Consider the following 19,112-nt stretch of genomic DNA (forward strand, 5'->3'; position numbering starts at 1 on the left):
ATTTGTGGACAATTTTGAGTGCCTTTCGGTGTCAGTTGTAAAAGCTTCTGTCTGCATTCATTTCATTCCATATGGTTTCCAATTAGTTGCGCCTTAACTATGTTTTGAGAAGACACGGCAGGATATTCAGCTCGATTTCAATTTGAATTTCCAAAATTTAGTGGGAGCAGCCCAAGGGCCCGCAGGGAGTGCGGCCTGGCTGAAAGCGGAGCGCTGCGGGGCCTGCACTTCCTGGGCGTCCCGCAGGGGGCGCGCAACCCCCCCCCGGCTGACCCTACCGTGCGTGCGAGTTCCGCCCCCGGACTTCGGTTTGCGGCCGGCTGGCGGGAGCTCGGTTTCCTCGGCACCCGCCAGGGCTTCGGGACAACGCGGGGCCGTGTCCTCGCTGACAGGAGTCCAGTCTCCTCAGGACCTGCCCGGAGGTGCCGACGCGGGAGGAAACAGTGAGGAGAAAGTGGGGAGACTTCCTGAGCTTGCGCACACGCGTTCCCCGCGGGCTCGACTCTGCGCGCAGCTGAGAGCAGTTGGGTCTCCTCAGGCACTGCCGGGGCTTCGGCTGGGACGCCCGGGTCAGCGTCTCTGCTGACGGAGCTCAGTCTCCTTAGGACTCGCCGGGGTTTCAGCTTTAGGACAACACGGGGCTGCGTCCACGCTGACGGGAGCTGGGTTTCCTGACGACCCAGGCGACGCTGGGAGGAGAAGGTGAGGAGAAGTGGGGAGAAGCTTCCTGTGGGTGACTGACGGCTGTTTTCAGACGACCCAGAAGCGCTTGCTGTGGAAAACTGTGTTTTTAGTCAGTTTGGTGTGTGGTGTAGATGGTGTCCAGTTTTCCCAGCACCGTTTATGGTGGGGACTGTCCTTCCTCTTGGTGTGTCCTTGGCCCTCTGTCATAAATTAATGGACTCCCTCCATATGGGTTGAATTTTGGGCTCTCTGTCCTGTTCCTCTGGTCCGTGCGCCTGTTTTTGTGCCAATTCCGCACTGTGTTGGTGACTGTAGCTTCATACCGGTAGTGTGAAGTCGGGGAGGGAGGTGCCTCCAGCCTGTTCTCCTTTCTCAGTGTCGCCTTGGCTATTTGGCGTCCTTTGTGGTTCCACACAGATATTAGGAGGCTTTGCTCTATTTCTGTGAAAAAATACCATTGGAATTTTAGGAGGGCTTGCATTCACTGTGTACATTGCGTTGGGGGGAATAGACATTTTATTTTAATAAATTTATTTATTTATTTATTTATGGCTGCGTTGGGTCTTCGTTGCTGCGCACGGGCTTTCTCTAGTTGCGGCGAGCGAGGGCTACTCTTAGATGCGGTGCGCTGGCTTCTCATTGCGGAGCGCGGACTCCGCAACAGTAGTTGCGGGCTTCAGTAGTTGTGGCTCGCGGGCTCTAGAGCGCAGGCTCAGTAGTTGTGGTGCACAGGCTTAGTTGCTCCGCGGCATGTGGGATCTTCCCCGACCAGGGCTCGGGCCCGTATCCCCTGCATTGGCAGGCGGATTCTTAGCCACTGCGCCACCAGCGAAGCCCAGAATGGACATTTTAACAATAGTAATTCTTGCATTCCATGCGCACGCGGTATCTTTCCATTGATTTGTGTCTTCTTCAGTTTCTTCATCAACGTCTTAAAGTTTTCAGTGTGCAGGTCTTTCACATCCTTGCTTAAATTTATTCCTTGGTATTTTGTTCTTTTTGATGCAATTGTAAATAGGGTTTTTTTCCCCCTCTTTCTGATGGTTCATTATTAGTGTTTAGAAATGCAGTTGATTTGTGTGAATTGATCTTTACTGAATTCATTTATTATTTCTAATAGTTTTTTGGTGGAATGTTGTGGAAAATTGGAATTCCAAAATCCCACTGTTTTTACCACATCCAGGTCATCCACAACAGGGAAGAAAGGGAAGTCCTTTATATTGGGAAGTCCTAATATAGTCTTCCCACAATGCCTCTAAATGACATGTGGACTTTGGGGGAACTGGGTCTGGGTAAGGCTTGGCCTCTGTATGGAAGTTTGATGTTTTCTCTGCTTTTCTGGCATGGTTTTGACATGGTGGTTTGAAAAGTAATTTACTTCCCAGTAATTTCAAATGTACAGACAACTTTACATACATAAAAGCAAGTCTTGTATATTGATTAAATATATTCTTAAGTATTAATGTTGACATTATTTAAAATTAAATTGTTTTCATAAGTTCTTTTTCAGATTATTTATTGCTAGTGTATACATATAAGATAGATTTTTGTGAATTGATATTTTGTCCTATAACTTTGCTGAATTAGTTGACTAGCTCAAATAATTTTTTGTTGTTACAGGATGTTTTATATATAAGATGATGTGATCTGTGTTCTGTGAGTAGACACAGTTTTAATTTTTCCATTCACATATGGATGCCTTTTATTTCTTTCCTCAAAACTCTGGGTAGAACTTCTAATACACTATTAAGTAACAGTGGTGAAGGCCAGTTTCCTGGCCTTGTTCCTGATTTCAGGAGGAAAGCTTTCAGTTTTTAACATTGAGCATGATGTTAGCTGTGGCTTTGTGTACTACTCTTTTTCATATTGAACAAATTTCCTTTTATTCCTACTTTCTTGAGTGTTTGTATCATGAAATAGCACCGGATTTTGATTATAGCTTCTTCTGCAATAATTGATACGATCATGTGTTTTTACTTCACACCGTTATAGAGGTTCAATACATTGCTTAGTTTTAATATGTTGAACAACCTGACATTTCTGGTGTAGAGAGAGTTGCTTATGGCATCGTCCATTTCATGTTCCGTTGGTTTCATGTTGCTCTAATTTTGCTTGCGTTCATATTTACAAGGTATACTGGTGTAATTTTCTTTTGTATGATGTATTTGTGTGGTTTGAATAGATCTGGCTGGGTGTTGGTGGTTTGGAGGGTCAGCATTAGGGCTAGGGCTGGTGTGCAGGCTGGGGCTGGTGGCCGTTATGTGACCCACACGTCGCAGACCCGGCCGCCCGCCTCTGGCCGCCGCGTCCCGCCCGCCAGCTCCGGCCCGGCCCTCAAGAGACTCCTCACTCCCCGGAGGGCAGGGCTGACCGCCCCCTCGGCCGCCCTCTCGCCTCTGCCTGTCTTTCCGTCCTCCCTGAGTCAGGACACCACGTCCTCCGTGAGGCTCATGGCTTCCGGCCTTGGGGCCCCACCCCCACGAGCTGTGTCGACCACTAGGATTGGTCACCTCAAGAGGCCCCGGAAGACGGACTCCTTGGGACCTCAGAATGGGACTTTGTGGGCAGATGGGCCACCGCAGAGGTGCCCGGGGAGAGACGAGGTCACTGACCTGTGTGTGGGGAGGTCCTCATGGGCGGAGGTTTGGACACAGTCACACGGGGGAGCAGGCAGTGTGATGGCAGAGACAGAGACGGGGCTGAGGGTGGCCTGGGACCGACTGACCCCAGAACCCGTGGGAGGGGCGGGCCCCCAACACCTTGATCTAGGGCTCCAGGCCTGAGAGTAAACGTCCCCTGTTCCAACCCCTGCCACCCATCTGGTGTGCAGTGACGGGGCCGCAGGAAACCCACACCCGGCCTTGGGGGGGGGTGCTGTGCTTGTTGACACCCAGGACTGTCACTGGCCCCTCCCCTCTGGGCATGACCCCCACTCCTCCTCGGGGAGGGACCCAGGGCCCCCATCCCACACGTCCTTGTCACGGCGACCTTCCCCCCGCCACCGCTGGGGCATCTCATACCCCAGAAAGGAGCCGCGGCGGCATGGTGACCACGGCGAGTGGCTGCAGGCCACCCCACCCCACCCCGAGACCTGAGCGTGGTCATCTGAGAAGTGACCCACCAACCCCCCCGACCCAGGCTCCGCGTTTCACAGGGCAGGTCCTCTTGCCGAGTTCCTGGAGGGGGATGTCGAGCAGGGGTGACTGAGGCCTGTGAATTTGTGGTTCAGAGAGATCCTCCCCAGGAGCCCAGGCACAGCTAGGCCAGGACGAATCCATCCCTCCCCTCCCGTACCCCACGGAGTGACGATAAAGCCCCAGTGACCCCCAAGAAGAGACATGACACCCAGAGGGCTAGAGCATCCACAGAACGGGGACTCAGTGTCCACCTCATTCCCCCAGAGAGAACGATGTCTTCACCGGGGCCACCAGGCTGGCCCATGTCCCCACAAACATCCAGCCTCAGTGAACCAGCCAGACAGAAAACTCTCTTCCAGGGTCCCCTGTGTTTATAGACCCAGGCTCGGGGGAGGCGGGCTGGCCCGAGGGAGGACGGATATGCTCCAGCACTGGACACTCACTGCCCATCCCCCTGCCCATCCCCTATCCCTCTCCTCCCTGTGGTCTCACCCCCTCAGGAAACCCTCCTCTCCAGGCTCCAAGCACCCACATTTCCCACCTCAACCCCATCACTCTCCAATTCAACTTGCTTGTTTCCCTGCTGGGTGAAGAGGAGGGTGAATGCCCGGCACGGTGTTTCCAGCAGTGTAGATGGGGCTTCCCTTCTCTTCCCGGCTGGGGTCTGGCCAGACACCGGGTGGTTTCCAGCTGTGCGGGTCTCAGGCACCAAACAGCAGGGAGCAGCCCTGATACCTGCGCCTGCAGCGCCGCCTGCTGGTCTCTCTGTCCTCCCGTCGGGCACAGTCTTCACCTTCCCCGCTTCCTCGGATGATCCGTCTCCTCACTGTCCAGCCATCAGCCCCTTCTCCCCACCGCCATCACCCCCAGCTCCACACCCCTCATCCAGCCTCCGGGATGACCCAGGACCCTCCCTGGGCTCCCCCGCCTGCCCACCCTTGGTCGCTGTCCTCAATCCACCTGTGCAAACAGGTGAGGGTTCCCTCCAGCGGCTCCCAAACGCTTCAGCCCAACATCCTCCCCGAGGTCGGCCCCATGTCCCGTCGGATGTCCCACCATCACCAAGCCCCCATCTCCATGGCAAGGGCAGGTATCAGGCCTGCTGCATGCACTGCTGTGTGTCCTGCTGTATACACAGGCATGACCCTGCCCCAGGACGCAGGAAAGGTGGCCCTACCGCGGGATGTGGGGAGGTGTGACTGACCACAGGGAGCCCTGGCGTGCTCGCACCCTCCCGGGGAGGACACTTCAGCGTGGTCCCTGGAATGACCGGGAGGTCGGCCAGCAGCGCCCCCACCCAACCTCACTGTCACCACAAGAAACAAAAGACGCCTCCGTGCAGAAAGTCGGAACATCACCAGCCTGATGCTGTTCTGAGCAAGGTTGGGAACTGGGCTGCTGTAGTGGGTTGAATGGGGGGCCCCCAAAAGTTACATCCATGTCATGCCCCCCAGAATCTGAGAATGGAACCTTATTTGGAAGCAGAGTCTTTGCAGTTACAATTAGTTACGGATCTGGAGATGAGGTCATCCTGGATCAGGGTGGCCCTAAATCAATGACAGTGTCCTTCTAAGAGACAAGAGGAGAGACACAGAGGAGACAGCAGGTGAAGATGGAGGCAGAGATGGGAGAGATGTGGTCACAAGCCCAGGGACGCCTGGAGCCCCCAGAAGCTGGAAGAAGCAGGAAGGACCCTCCCCTGCAGCCTCCGGAGGGAGCGCGGCACTGGGACACCTTGATGTGAGATGTCTGGTCTCCAGGACTGAGAGGACAGGTTTCTGTTGTTCTGAGCCTCCGTTTGTGGCCGTTTGTCACAGCTGCCCCAGGAAGCTAATGCAGCTGGTGAGCAGCTCCCTGCCCTGATCTAAACCCTCCCTCCTCCTGCTAGAGGCAGGCCGCTGCACCTGTGCTGTCTTCACAAACCATGTGGTTCACGCCGAACCCCGGCTCCCCTTCTGGGCACTGGCATTTTGGAGGGTGAGGGCAGACAACACCATGTGACCAGCCCCCAGCCAGGCGCCTAGTCTCTAGTGAGCTTCCCCGGGGGGACGGGGGTGGGGGTAACTGTCATGGTTCTGCCCTTCCTCGCTGGGGGAAGAGACACCCTAGAGACCCTCGAGGGAAGGAGGGGACACGAAGGGTCATGACGTGTCTGGAGCAGGGGCCCTCCCACCCGTGCATCGCTACTGTGCACCGTGACCCGTCTCAGCCGTGAGCACACAAACGTGTGCTGAGTCCTGCGAGCCTCCCAGCAAGTCCCTGAAGGTGAGGGCAGCCCTGCAGACCCCACCCCTTTCCTCCACGTCTAGTAGGTGGAAGACCCACTTCTCCTTGCCATTCCAGAAGCGGTTCTGGAGCTGCTCTGGGAGTGGTTCTGGGGTTTTGCAGGCTGAACCCCTGTTGCTATGCCCCCACTTCCCCACAGTAACATCCAGAATAAGTTGTTTGCTCTGTTGCCTGAATGCCCCCCCGCCCAATATTCTCAGGAAAGAATCGGAGAGGACGCTCATTCACATGCCCCTTGCAGCGCACAGGGCTCTCGTGGGCAGGCACCCAGCAGCCCACGGGGCTCACATGGGAAGACCCCTCTCAGGGCACAGGGCCCATCTTTGCAGGCACCCCGACAGGCTCAGCACACAGGAACCGTGCACATAGCCCTCGTTGCAGAGTACCCCCAGCCCACCTGTTGGTCAGAGCAGGACCTGAACTAACAAACAGCAGCTCCTGGATAGGTCTGTGACCCTGGGCTTCACTCATGCGCCTCCCTCCACCGGGTCTTCCAGAGGCTTCTGCTGCCTCTGGGGCACTGGGCTCCTGTCTCCACCCACCACCCCTCCTCTCCCTGACTCTTGGGTTCTTCTCAGTAGGAGAGGGTCTTCTTGAAATCGTCTCCCACTCGTGGGCCAGATAAAATGATTAGAAAACAAGCGAGAGCTACAGCCTCATGTCCATCCTGATCCTCAAGACATCTGTTCCTTGGACTTGGCCAGTGCAGCAAGACCCATTTTCTGCAATTACAAGCCCCTGATGGGCGAGGACTGGCTGACCTGGGCAGCCTGACCCGGCCAGCCAGCCCTCCCCAGGTGTGCCTGGGTTGAGCTCTGTATAGACACCCTCTCCGGGCTGCAAGAGCACCTGCAGCTGTACCTGAAGCCATACTCTCTGCCCCATCAGCCACCGCGGGGCTGGGCTTGTGGGAGGGAGTGAGGGGCCGTGGCCTTGTGGGTGGCCCGGTCTGAGTGGGGCTCTGCTGGACCTTCCACAGGAGTTGAGCACACTGGTGTGCTGCAAGCCCTTTCCTCCAGCCTGTAAAGTCCTTGCACATATTTAGGTTTGCTTCCCTGTGAAGGGTGGATAAAGTTCAGGAGCAGCTGGCCTGGGGGTCAGCTAAGGTTTACTCAGAGACGCCGCCGCACCAGCTTTCCAATGAGGACGCTCCTTGGGGTGGGGGAGCTGCCGGCTGCATGAGAAGAAACTGCCCACCTCTGACCAGCTTGAGACTTGTTCATCGGTGTAGCAAGTGTCCTGATAGGGTTTTCATCTGTGTACCTGGCGGGTTCTTAATTAGCAGCGTGAATGGTGACATCAAAGGTCCTGAATCAAGACTGAAATACTTACTCCACACACGTACAGGTGTAAGAACCTGGGGAGGCCGTGTGCAGCCGGCACCCTTAGGGATGGGCTTCCGACTTGACCCCCAACATTCTGCTGCCCAGCCACTGCTTTAGGGTTTCTGGGGGCCCAGTGCTGACTCTAAGGGTTCCGCAATCCAGCCTCTGTCTGCCTTTAGTGAGACCCACACTTCCAGGATCCTACAGAGCAGGGTCTGTGTGACTGTTCTGTGGCTTCTCTAACAAATGACCACAAGCTGGGTGGTTTAAAACAACAGGAATTCATCCTCCCCCAATCCTGGAGACCAGACATCTGAGATCAAGGTGTTGCTGGACTGAAGTCCCTCCAGAGGCTCCAGGGGAGGATATTTCCTGCCTTTTCCAGCTTCTGGGGGCTCCAGGCGTCCCCAGGCTTGTGGCTGCATCCTTCCCGTCTCTGCCTCTGTCTTCACGTGGCTTCTTCTCTGTGTCTGGGTCGCTCCTCTTTTGTCTCTTATAAGGATGCTGTCATTGGCTTTAGGGCCACTCTAACCCAAGATGACCTCATCTCGAGATCCTTAACTACATCTGCAAAGACCCTTTTCCCAAATATGGTCCTGTTCATGTGTTCTGGGGGGACACATCTTTTGGGGCCACCATTCAACCCATCATCTGTGTATGAAATAACCCTCTCATTTTAGGAGATTACCAAGGTCCTGTATAGACTGGCACAGACAGCAGCCAAGTAGGTGGGGGTCTGGGGAGAATGAGGACCCAGGAAGCACCTGGAAAGGATCAAGGCCTGGTGAGCTCTTTCACCGTGGGGCTGTGAAAACAGCCACTCCACTCTGTCCGTGGAAAGGAGCCCAGTGCAAGTCCAGAAGTGGTCACCTTGCAAAGCTGGCTCTTCTGGGATTTCATCATCAATAGCATCATGTAACCAATAACTACGGGCTTGGAGGAATCGCTTTCTGGTGTGTGATGACGGCACTGTCACTTTAGGCTCATCAAGCCTAGAATAGGAATGTTTGAAGAAGAGTTTGGGAGATTGTGAAGGCATCTTCTTTGGGAGATTATGAACCAGTCTTCCTTGGTTGTCAAGGAAACCAGGAAGGTTTGTCAAGATTGTCAAGGAAACTGCTTTGAAGCACCATCACCTGAGTGGTGGTCTCAGCGTGAGCTGTGGTTTGAGAAAAGTGTGATGAGATTAAGCCTTACTTTCTGTAACAGCTGGGGAGGGGTTTGTAAAGCACCTTGGCTTTTAGGGCAAAGGTTCGTTGCTGGAACAAAGTGTCTCCTCAGATGGGCTGAGGCTCAAGGTGTCTCTGTCCCCTTCATGCAAGAGTCCAGGGCAGGTGGGTGTCAGGGCCCAGGCTCTGTCCCCCTTGCTTCTCCTCCCTGCTTCCAGGTGGAGAGCTCCAACCAGCAGGGTGGGGTGACCACGTGGGCACCAAGCCCTCTGTCCTAGGATGCAGACTGGCCAAAGCCCTCACCCCCTCCACCACTTCCCCTTAGTAGCAGGAGACACTGCGCCCCAGCTGCAAGGGGTGAGAAGGCTGGGAGGCGCAAGGGGAGCCATGAGCAGGAGAAAGGAAAATGGGTTCTGGTGGGCAGCTGGGCGGCTCTGCTGTGAGGGTCGCCCGGACACCAGTACACAGTCCTGGGTGCTGTGAAATGACACATCAGCATGAGCTCTTCGATGTTTTGTGGTTCTGGAAATCCTATAGGAGGTGGTTCACAGCAGGTGAAGCTAATGCTCTCAATGGAGGTGGTCAAGCCAAAGGTCTGCAGTTCAGACTGAGGGTGCCAATGTACACACAGGACAAAACCATCTCGTGTGAATGTAGTTCAGGCATGTTAAACGTGAATGCAGTTGTGTTATGCCTAAAATCTTCTATCTTGGGCCTCTCCTCGGGGACAACATCCTCAGTTCCTGAGATTCCTGTAACTCACGTACGGGGGAATGGAGAGTGGGCTCTGTCCATCTGAGACTTGAGTTACTACCCTGTGTGTGAGTCTGCTCGGGGCTGCCCTAACAAATACCACAGACAGGGCAGCTTAAACAACAGACCAATGTCCTAGTCCTAGATGCTGTCTGAGATCAAGGTGTCTGCAGGCTGGTTTCTCCTGAGGCCTCTCCCCTTGGCATATAGACAGCCATCTCTTCTCCCCATGTTCTCACATGGTCTCCCCATGTGCCTAACTGTGTCCTAATCTCTTCTTGTAGGACATCAGTCCTATTGGATTAGGATCAACCCTAGTGACTCCATTTTACATGATCACCTCTTTAAAAACTCCGTCTCCAAATACAGACACATCTGGGGTCTTGGGGGTTAGGGATTCAGCATGTGAATCTGGGGGGACACAACTGAGCCCACACTATCCTGCTTAGGTACCAGCATGTGCCTTGGTCCCTCCTTCCCTCAAGTCACACGGGGATCATGTGATGGCCCAGGGAGAGGCCACTCCTGCAGTGTTTGTGTCCAAGCTGGGGAACCCTTCTCTGCTCTCTTTGATCACGCAGCAGCAGTACCAGCCCTCTCCTAAGGTGAGCAGTTCTGGGGTTTTGTGCCGTGTCGCCTGGCCTGCTGAGGTGCTCAGTGTCAGGGAACCCAGGAGCTACAGCCTAGCAGGGGTGCCGAGGACTCTCAGGGCGTTGGCAGATGTCTGTCTCACCAGACACCCAAGCAAATGAGGGAAAACTTTTGGGGGGAATCACAGGAGGGAGGGAGTCAGTCTCGTTTATGCTTCAGAAAGACCACATTGGGGTGGGATGTGAGATGCACCGTGTGGGTGTTACTGAGTCCAGGCTGGCTCTGCTTGCTGCACGACAGGCCAATAAATCAGAGACGAGGTGTTGAGGCAAGGAATACAACTTTATTCGGAAAGCTGGTAGACCGAGAAGATGGCAGACTAGTGTCTCTGAAAAACCATCTTACCGGGGTTTGGATGCCAGTTTCTTTTATAGAATAGGGAGGGGAGGATATGAGGAAGTAAAGTAAAAAGACCATAACATTTGCAAATGTCCCCTGGAATGGCCAGCCTCCGGGAGGTGATGTGTTAATTTCTTCTTTCTTGCAGCCATCCACAGGTGGAACAGGGTCAGGATGTACAAAGGCACATTGGTTTAACATTCTGGCAGAGGGGCAGGGTTCCCTGAGGCAGGCCATTCTGTATGATTAAAATAACAAAAGCAACGAAAAGCAAAGGCTAAAGTCAAAGAAATGATCGAACTTGGAGTCTGATTGAGCTCTTCCCTGTTACAGGGGCGGGGAGCTTTGTCAGGGTCTGATGGAGGAATCAGGCCCAAGATTGGGCTTGGGCCAGGGCTGTGGGTGTAGAGGGGAATTAGCGTGGGGACTGGCCATAGACTCTGGAGGAGGAGCTGACAGTCACTGGGCACAATGGCAGTGGGAGCCTGGAGACCCCAGTGTTACCGAACCAAACTGGGTTCCACGTGCCCATGCGTGGTAAAGCCAGTCTACTGACACCAGGCTGTGGTGAAGGAAAGTGCAGCGTTAATTGTAAAAGCACCAATGCAAGGAGGACAGGTGGCTTGTGCTCTAAAAACCCCGAACTCCCTGAAGGGTTTCAGCAAAGCAATTTTAAAGGCCAGGTGAGGGGATCAGCTGGTGCACAATTCTCTGGCTGATGGTGAGGTAACGACGGTTAACATTATAAATTCTTAGGCACCAGTAGCTCTGGGGCTACGTGTTCATGATCATCAAGTAGTTAATTTCTTCCATTTGGTGGTGGGTTTAGCATCTGTAAAACAACTCGGGAAGTGTGCATCAGATACTATCTAGGTACTTCAGAGAAGAGTTACAACAGAGGATATGGTAGAGGGGTCTGTCCCGGGAAGGCCCCAGAGGGTCCTGCTCGGTTACAGCAGGTGTCTGGGCTCAGCAACCAGGGGAGGTGGGTGCCTCCTGGGTGTGGGGAGCAGCAGGATGACAGTCCTCTGAGGGGCCTGTTAGCCCCAGGGTGAGATGGGGATGCAGTGGCTGGACAGAGGTGTCTGGCCTGGGAGAGGGGTCCAGGCTGGAAATGTCACTGGAATCATCGCAGGGAGGAAGAAGAAAGACCAGGCTGAAGCAGGTGGGTCATAGCAGATTATGTGCAGGTGACAGTGGTCCTGATAGAAGCAACTCAGAGCCAGAAAGGAGTAGCTGTCAGGGGCTCAGCTTCATTATCTTGTTCCTTTGTAAAACTCCTATGACAGCTTGAAACACCGCCAGGAGACTTCTGGGCCCAGCGCTGCCATGGCTTCATCAAAGGGGCCCAGGTGGAAAACAGAACCACTGCAGGCCCCGCTCATGTCCCCACTGGGAATGAATCCCATCAGGGCACCGGGGCTCACAGACTTCAGTGAACCCCTGCCCTCAGGACTAGTCTTCCTCCTTGCTCTCACCTGCTGGTCAGAGGCCCAGGCACCCATATCCTGGCTCCACCCCCCGGCCCCCGGGACTGAGTAGTGTTCCATTTTATATCTGTACAACATCTTCATTTTTCTGTCAATGGACAATTTGGTGGTTTCTCTGTCTTGGCTATTGTAAATAATGCTGCCCTGAAAATAGGGGTGCACATGTCCTTTCGAATCATGATTTTCTCCGGATCTAAGCCCAGGAGTGGGATTACCGGATCCAATGGGAACTCTATGTTTTGGTTTTTAAGGAACCTGCATACTGTTCTCCACGGTGGCTGTACCAATTTGGATCCCCACCAACAGTGTAGGAGGATTCCCTTTTCCGCATGCCGTGTCCAGCATTTATTCTTTGTAGATATTTGTTGGCGATGGCCATTCTGACTGGTGGGAGGTGATACCTCATTGCACTTTTGATTTGCATTTCTTTAATAATTAGTGATGTTGGGTACCTTTCCATGTGCTTATTTTTTATACAGTGTGAGTAAAATTTACTCTTGCAACTGGCTTCTTGGAAGTCAGCCTGTTTTGAATTCTTTTCTGATGATTTACCCCATGGCATTTCTTGAGGGCAGGTGACATTTAGAGCCCTGCAGGCCTTGTGAAGATTGTGTCCCAGCACCGGTTTTAAAGTTGTTACGGGAAACGGCCACAAGGTGGCAACATTTCTTCATGCCCAACTCTGGTTACTCGGGCAACCAGAGCCTTAGGGAATGTCCTGTTCCTGGGTTTTCAGTTAGAGTGGAATGTGCCTGAAGAAACACCCAAGGCTTGTGTGACATTACTTCTCCCCCTAATTCCTTGCCCACGGGACAAATCCCAACTCTTGTAACACCACTCTGCTGAGGGTGCTGTCATCCGTTAAGTGGGGCGACCCTAAGGAAGGAGGCTGGAGGTGGGAGCCCACCACCAGGAGACATGGAGCCCAGGGCACTTTTCAAAGCTCTTCCAGCTCCGAGGCTCCACCATCCTGTGGATGCACTAGGCTTGCTTTCCGTGTAGGAGGGCCTGACTCGATCTGGAGACTGTGGGCTCATGCAGAGGAGAAGAGACACGCCAGGTCCTTCCGGGGGGCTCACTGGCTGGCACATCCTCCCCAGCTCACTCAGCCGCACGACAGTCCAGCCTTGAGACCCAAGCCTGCTCAGGTCCCATGCATGTGACACCATCCCAGGACCCAAGGACTGAGGGGAATAGAGTCAGCATCTCTTTTTTCTTTTTTCTTTTTTTTTAATGTTTATTTTGAATTGGAGTATATAAGTGACTTACAATGCTGTGGGTTTTTTAAAGGTGTACAGCCTGATTCACTTATACATAGATCTATATGTGTTCTTTTCCAGGTTCTTTTCCCGTATCAGTTATTAGACTGTTGAGTAGGGTTCCTTGTGCTATACAGTGGGTCTTTGTTGATTATTTTATAAATAGCGTGCATATGTTAATCTCAACCTGCTAATTTCTCCCTGCCCGCAACTCTTCCTGTTTGGTAACCATAAATTTCTTTTTTAAGTCTTCCAGGTTGTTTCTGTTTTGTGAAGAAGTTCGTTTGTATCCATTTTTAGATTCCACCTAGAAGTGATATTATATGATACTTGTCTTTCCCTGTCTCACTTACTTCACTCAGTATGATCATCTCTACTTCCGTCCATGTGCCTGAAAATGGCATTATTTCATCCTTTTTTATGGCTGAGTAATATTCCATTGTGCCTATGTAGCACATCTTCATAATCCATTCATCTGTCCTTCTACACTTAGGTTGCTTCCGTGTCTTGGCTATTGTACCTAGTGCTGCCATGATCACTGGGGCACAGGGGTTTTTAAAAATTTTGGATTTCTCTGGATCTAAGCCCAGGTGTGGGATTGCTAGCTCATATGGTACTTCTATGTTTAGTATCTTAAAGAATCTCCATACTGTTCTCCATACTGGATGTACTGATTTACATTCCCATCAACAGTGTAGGAGGGTTCCCTTCTCTCCACACTCTCTCCAGCATTTATTGTTGTAGATTTTTTGATGATGGGCATTCTGGCCGGTGTGAGGTGATCCCTCATTGGACTTTTGATTTGCATTTCTCTAATAATTAGTGATGCTGAGCATCTTTTCATGTGCTTTCTGGCCATCTGTATGCCTTCTATGCAGAAATGTCCACTTAGCTCTTTGGCCCTTTTTTTGATTGGGTTTTTGTTGTTGCTGTTTGTTTTTGATATTGAGCTGCATGAGTTGTTTGTATGTTTTGGAGATGAATTCCTTGTGGGTATCTTCTTTTGCTGGTAATTTTTCCCATTCTGAAGTTTTTCTTTTGTTTATGGTTTCCTTTGCTGTGAAACGCTTTGAAGGTTAATTAGGTCCCACTTGTTTATTTTTGTTTTAGTTTTCATTATTCTAAGAGGTGGATCAATAGAGAACTTGCTGTGATTTATGTCAAAGCGTGTTCTGCCTATATTTTCCTCAAGAGTTTTATAGTATCCATCCTTACATTTAGATCTTTAATCTATTTGGAGTTTATTTTTGTGTATGGTGTTAGGGAGTATTCTAATTTCATTCTCCTTTTAATTGTTTAGGGAACCTCCACACTGCCTGCCATAGTATAGTGGCTGTTACCAGTTTACATTCCCAGCATCAGTGTAGGTGGGTTCCCTTTTTTCCACACCATCTCCAGCATTTCTTGTTTATAGACTTTTTGACAGTGGCCATTCTGACCCGTGTGAGGTGATACCTCATTGTAGTTTTGATTTGCATTTCAGTAATATTTAGCGATGTTGAAATCTTTTCATGTGATTTTTTTTTTTTTTAACAGTGTGAGTACAACTTACCTCCTTAAATTGGCTTCTTGAACGTCTGCCCTGTTTTGAATTCTTTTTCGATGACCTATCCCAGGACATTTCTTGAGGGCAGGTGTTTTTTTACTTACAGTCCCGCAGGCCTTGTGAATATGAAGTGTCCATCACCGCTGGTTTTAAAGTTGTTGTTATGGGAAACGGCCATAGGAGGCACCATTTCTTCAGGCCCACCTTTTTTTTTTTTTTTTTTGTAATTTCATTTTTATTTTATATTGGAGTAGAGTGATTTCCGATGTTATATTTGTTTTAGGTGTAGAGGACCTTGATTCGGTTCTACATGGACATATGTCTATTCTTTTTCGGGTTCTTTTCCCTTATAGGTTATTACAGTGTGTTCAGAAGAGGTTCCTGTACTTTTCAGTAGGTCCTTTTTGATTAATTATTTGATATGTATTAGTGTATATGTGTTAATCCCAACCTCCTAATTTATCCCTCCCCCACCTTTCCTTTTTGATAATCCTAAGTTTTTCTAAGTCTGTGAGTCTGTATCTGTTTTGTAAATTAGTTCATTTGTATGAATTTATAGATTCCAGCTGTGACACCTTAGGATATTTGTCTTTCTCTTTCTGACCTACTTAACTTACTATGATTATCTCTAGGTCCACAGGTGACTGCAAATGGCATTATTTCATTTTTTTCATGGTAGAGTCATATTCCATGTGTACACGTGTCACTTCTTTATCCATTCATCTGTTGATGGACATGTTGTTTGCTTCCATGTCTTGGCTATCGTAAATAGTGCTGCAGTGCACGCTTGGGTGCATGTGTCTTTTCAAATTCTGGTTTTACTCTTTTTTTTTTAACATCTTTATTGGAGTATAATTGCTTTACAATGGTGTGTTAGTTTCTGCTTTATAACAAAGTGAATCAGCTATATGTATACATATATCCCCATATCCCCTCCCTCTTGTGTCTCCCTCCCGCCCTCCCTATCCCACCCCTCTAGGTGGACACAAAGCACCAAGCTGATCTCCTTGTGCTATGAGGCTGCTTCCCTCTAGCTATCTGTTTTACACTTGGTACTGTATATATGTCCATGCCACTCTCTCACTTCTTCCCAGCTTACCCTTCCCCCCTCCCCGTGTCCTCAAGTCCATTCTCTATGTCTGCTCAACACATATACTCTTAAAAGTGGGACTGCCAGATCATATGGTAGCTCTATTTTTACCTTTTAAAGGCACGTCCATAGTGTGCTCTATAATGGCTACTACCAATTACATCCCACCAACACCATAGGAGGGTCCCCTTTTCTGAGCTCCCACTCTCGCAATTATTGTCTGTAGTCTTTTTGATAACGGCCATTTTGACTGGTGCGTGGGGGCATCTCTGTAGTTTTCATTGGCGTGTCTCTAATAATTTGCCGTGATGAGCATCATTTCATGTGCTCTTTTTTTTAAACAGTGTGAGTTGTATTTACTTGTTGATATTTTCTTCTTGATAGTTTGCTCTGTTTTTAATTATTTTCGTTTACTTGCCACTGGAAGTTTTTTGAGGGCAGGTATAATTTAGAGCCCAGCAGTTCTTGTGAATATTAAGTGCCCGTAAGCAATAGTTTTCAGGTTGTTGTTGCTGGAAATGTCCACAAGGCGGCAGGATTTCTTCTGGCTAAGTCTGGTTAGTCCGGCTACCAGAGCCTTAGGAGAAGTCCTGTTTTGGGGTTGTAATTTGAGTGGAAATTTCCAGAACAAACACCCAATAGTTCGTATCTCATTAGGTCTGCTTTTTATTAAATTAATTTCTATTTCTTATTGGAGTAACATTGATATACAACATTGTTTGTGTTGTAGGTGTGCACAAAGATTCTCATTTATACATACATATATATCTAATCATCTTTGGATTCTTGTTTCATATAGGTTATTAAAGAGTATTGATAGATATCCCTTGGTATATATATACATCTTTGTTTTTTTTTTTTTTTTTTTTGGTTTTGACACTTTATTCAGCATGGCCCTTTTTTTTTTTTTTTTTCTCACACCAGGTTTATTTGCCTGATACATAGCATTAGTTTAGGTAGATGCAACGTCTGTTAATTCTCTACAGGGTCTTGAATATTTTTTTTTTTCCACACACACACACTGTATTTTATTTTTACAAGAGATAAATAGACTGACACCAAGCATTGTACATGGATGACCACAACAAAAGCAACAATGATTGCAATTACCAAACATGAAACACACTCATACTATGTCATAATATTGACATTCAGTCCAGTAATTCTCCACTGTAATATACATCTTTGTTGATTAACTATTTTATATGAAAGAGTTTGTGTTTGTTAATCCAATCTTCAGAATTTATCCTTTGCCCCCTTCTTTCCTCTTTGGTAACCTTAATTTTTTTTATTATTTATTTATTACTTTTGGCTGTGTTGGGTCTTCGTTGCTGTGCACGGGCTTTCTCTAGTTGCAACAAGCAGGGGCTACTCTTTGTTGCAGTGCTCGGGCTTCTCATTGCGGTGGCTTCTCTTGTTGCAGAGCACGGGTTCTAGGCACGTGGGCTTCATTAGTTGTGGCACGCGGGCTCATAGTTGTGACTCAGGGGCTTTAGAGCACAGGCTCAGTAGTTGTGGCACACGGGCTTCATTGCTCCGCGGCATGTGGGATCTTCCCAGACCAGGGCTCAAACCTGTGTCCCCTGCCTTGGCAGGCGGATTCTTAACCACTGCGCCACCAGGGAAGCCCAATTTTTTTTTTTTTTAAGTCTTTGAGACTGTTTATGATTTCTCAGTTATTTTATTCGTGTGCATTTTTAGATTCCTCCTGTAAGTGATATCTTATGATATTTGTCTTTCTTATTCTGAATTACTTCACTAGTTTAATTATCTCTAGGTTTGTCTGTGTTCCTGCAAATGGCATTATTTCATTCTTTTACATGGCTGAGTCATATTCCGTTGCTTACATGCATCACTTATTCTCTATCCATTCATCTGGACATGTTGTTTGCCTCCATGTCTTGGCTCTTGTAAATGGTGCTGCAGTGCATACTCAGGTGCATGTGTCTTTTCAAATTCTGGTTTTCTCTGCATATACTCTTAGGGGTTGCACTACCGGATCATGTGGTAGCTCTACTTTTACGTTTAAAAGGCACTTCCATATTGTTCTCTACGGTGGCTGTTACCATTTACATCCCACCAGCACCGTAAAAGGATTTCCTTTTCTCCATGCCCTCTCCATCTTTTTTTCATTATAAATTTGGTGATGGCCTTTTAGACCGGTGCAAGGTGATCCCTCTACCTGTTGAAATTGCCTTCTTGAAAGTCTGCCCTGTTTTCAATTATTTTCGAACATGTAGGCCTGGACATTTTCTGAGGTTACCCCGGCAACCAGAGCCTTCGGGGAAATCCTCTCTGGGGTTTGTAAATTAGAGAGGAATGTGCCAGAACAAACACCCAAATCTTGTGTCTCATCACCACTTTTTTATTAGATAAATTTTAATTTTTTTGTTGGAGTAACACTGATATACAATGTTGGGTATGTTGTAGGTATACTGAATCAGTTTCAGTGATACATATACAAATATGGAGGCATGTTCCGCTTCTTTTCCCACATAGGTTATTAGACAGTGTTGATAGCCCTTCCTTGGTATGCATAGATCCATGTTGAATATTTGTTTTATATGAAATAGTTTGTTACCTATCCTTTTAATTTATCCCTTTACCTCTTCTGTCCCCTTTGGTAGCCATATGTTTGCTTTTTAAGTCCCTGAGTCTGTTTATGTTTTCTCAGTTATTTCAATGGTGTGTCTTTTTAGATTCCACCTTGAGGTTATCTCATATAATATTTGTTTTTCTGATTCAGACTTACTTTACTTAGTATGATTATCTCTAGGTTTTTCTATGTTCCTGCAAATGGCATTGTTTCATTCTTTTACATGGCTGAGTCATATTCCATTCTGTACGTGTATCACTTTTTTATTATCTGTTCATCTGTCCATGGACATTTTGTATGTCTCCACATCCTGGGTATTGTAAATGGTGCTGCAGTGCAGGCTTGGCTGCATGTGTCCTTTCAAATTCTGTTTTTCTCTGCATATACTCTTAGGGGTAGCACTGCCAGATCATATGGTAGCTCTATTTTTATGTTTAAAAGCCACTTCCATATTGTTCTCTACAGGGGCTGTTACCATTTACATCCCACCAGCACCATAAAAGGATTTCCTTTTTCTGCATACCCTCTCCACCATTTTTTCATTGTAAATTTCGTGATGGCGTTTTAGACCGGTACAAGGTGATCCCTCGTTTTAGTTTTGATTTTCATGTCTCTGCTAATTGCTCTGTTGAGAATGTTTTTTTTTTTTTTTAAGATTTTTTTTTTTTTTTTTTTTTAGAAATTCACGTTCTTTTATTTATTTATTTATGACTGTGTTGAGTCTTCGTTTCTGTGCGAGGGCTTTCTCTAGTTGCGGCAAGTGGGGACCACTCTTCATCGCGGTGCG

At 48.9% G+C, this 19,112-nt stretch overlaps 1 long non-coding RNA gene across 1 annotated transcript in view; it reads left to right on the plus strand.

Moving 5' to 3' along the window:
• The first annotated feature begins 258 nt into the window (after window positions 1-258).
• The window catches only part of LOC130704965 (uncharacterized), a 205,211-nt gene continuing 186,357 nt past the window's right edge, over window positions 259-19,112 (plus strand). The window contains exon 1 of the long non-coding RNA XR_009005565.1: window positions 259-702. This is a non-coding gene — a long non-coding RNA (uncharacterized LOC130704965). The remainder of the gene's footprint in view (window positions 703-19,112) is intronic.

Source organism: Balaenoptera acutorostrata, chromosome 15 (genome assembly GCF_949987535.1).
Source record: "Balaenoptera acutorostrata chromosome 15, mBalAcu1.1, whole genome shotgun sequence".
NCBI lineage: Eukaryota > Metazoa > Chordata > Mammalia > Artiodactyla > Balaenopteridae > Balaenoptera > Balaenoptera acutorostrata.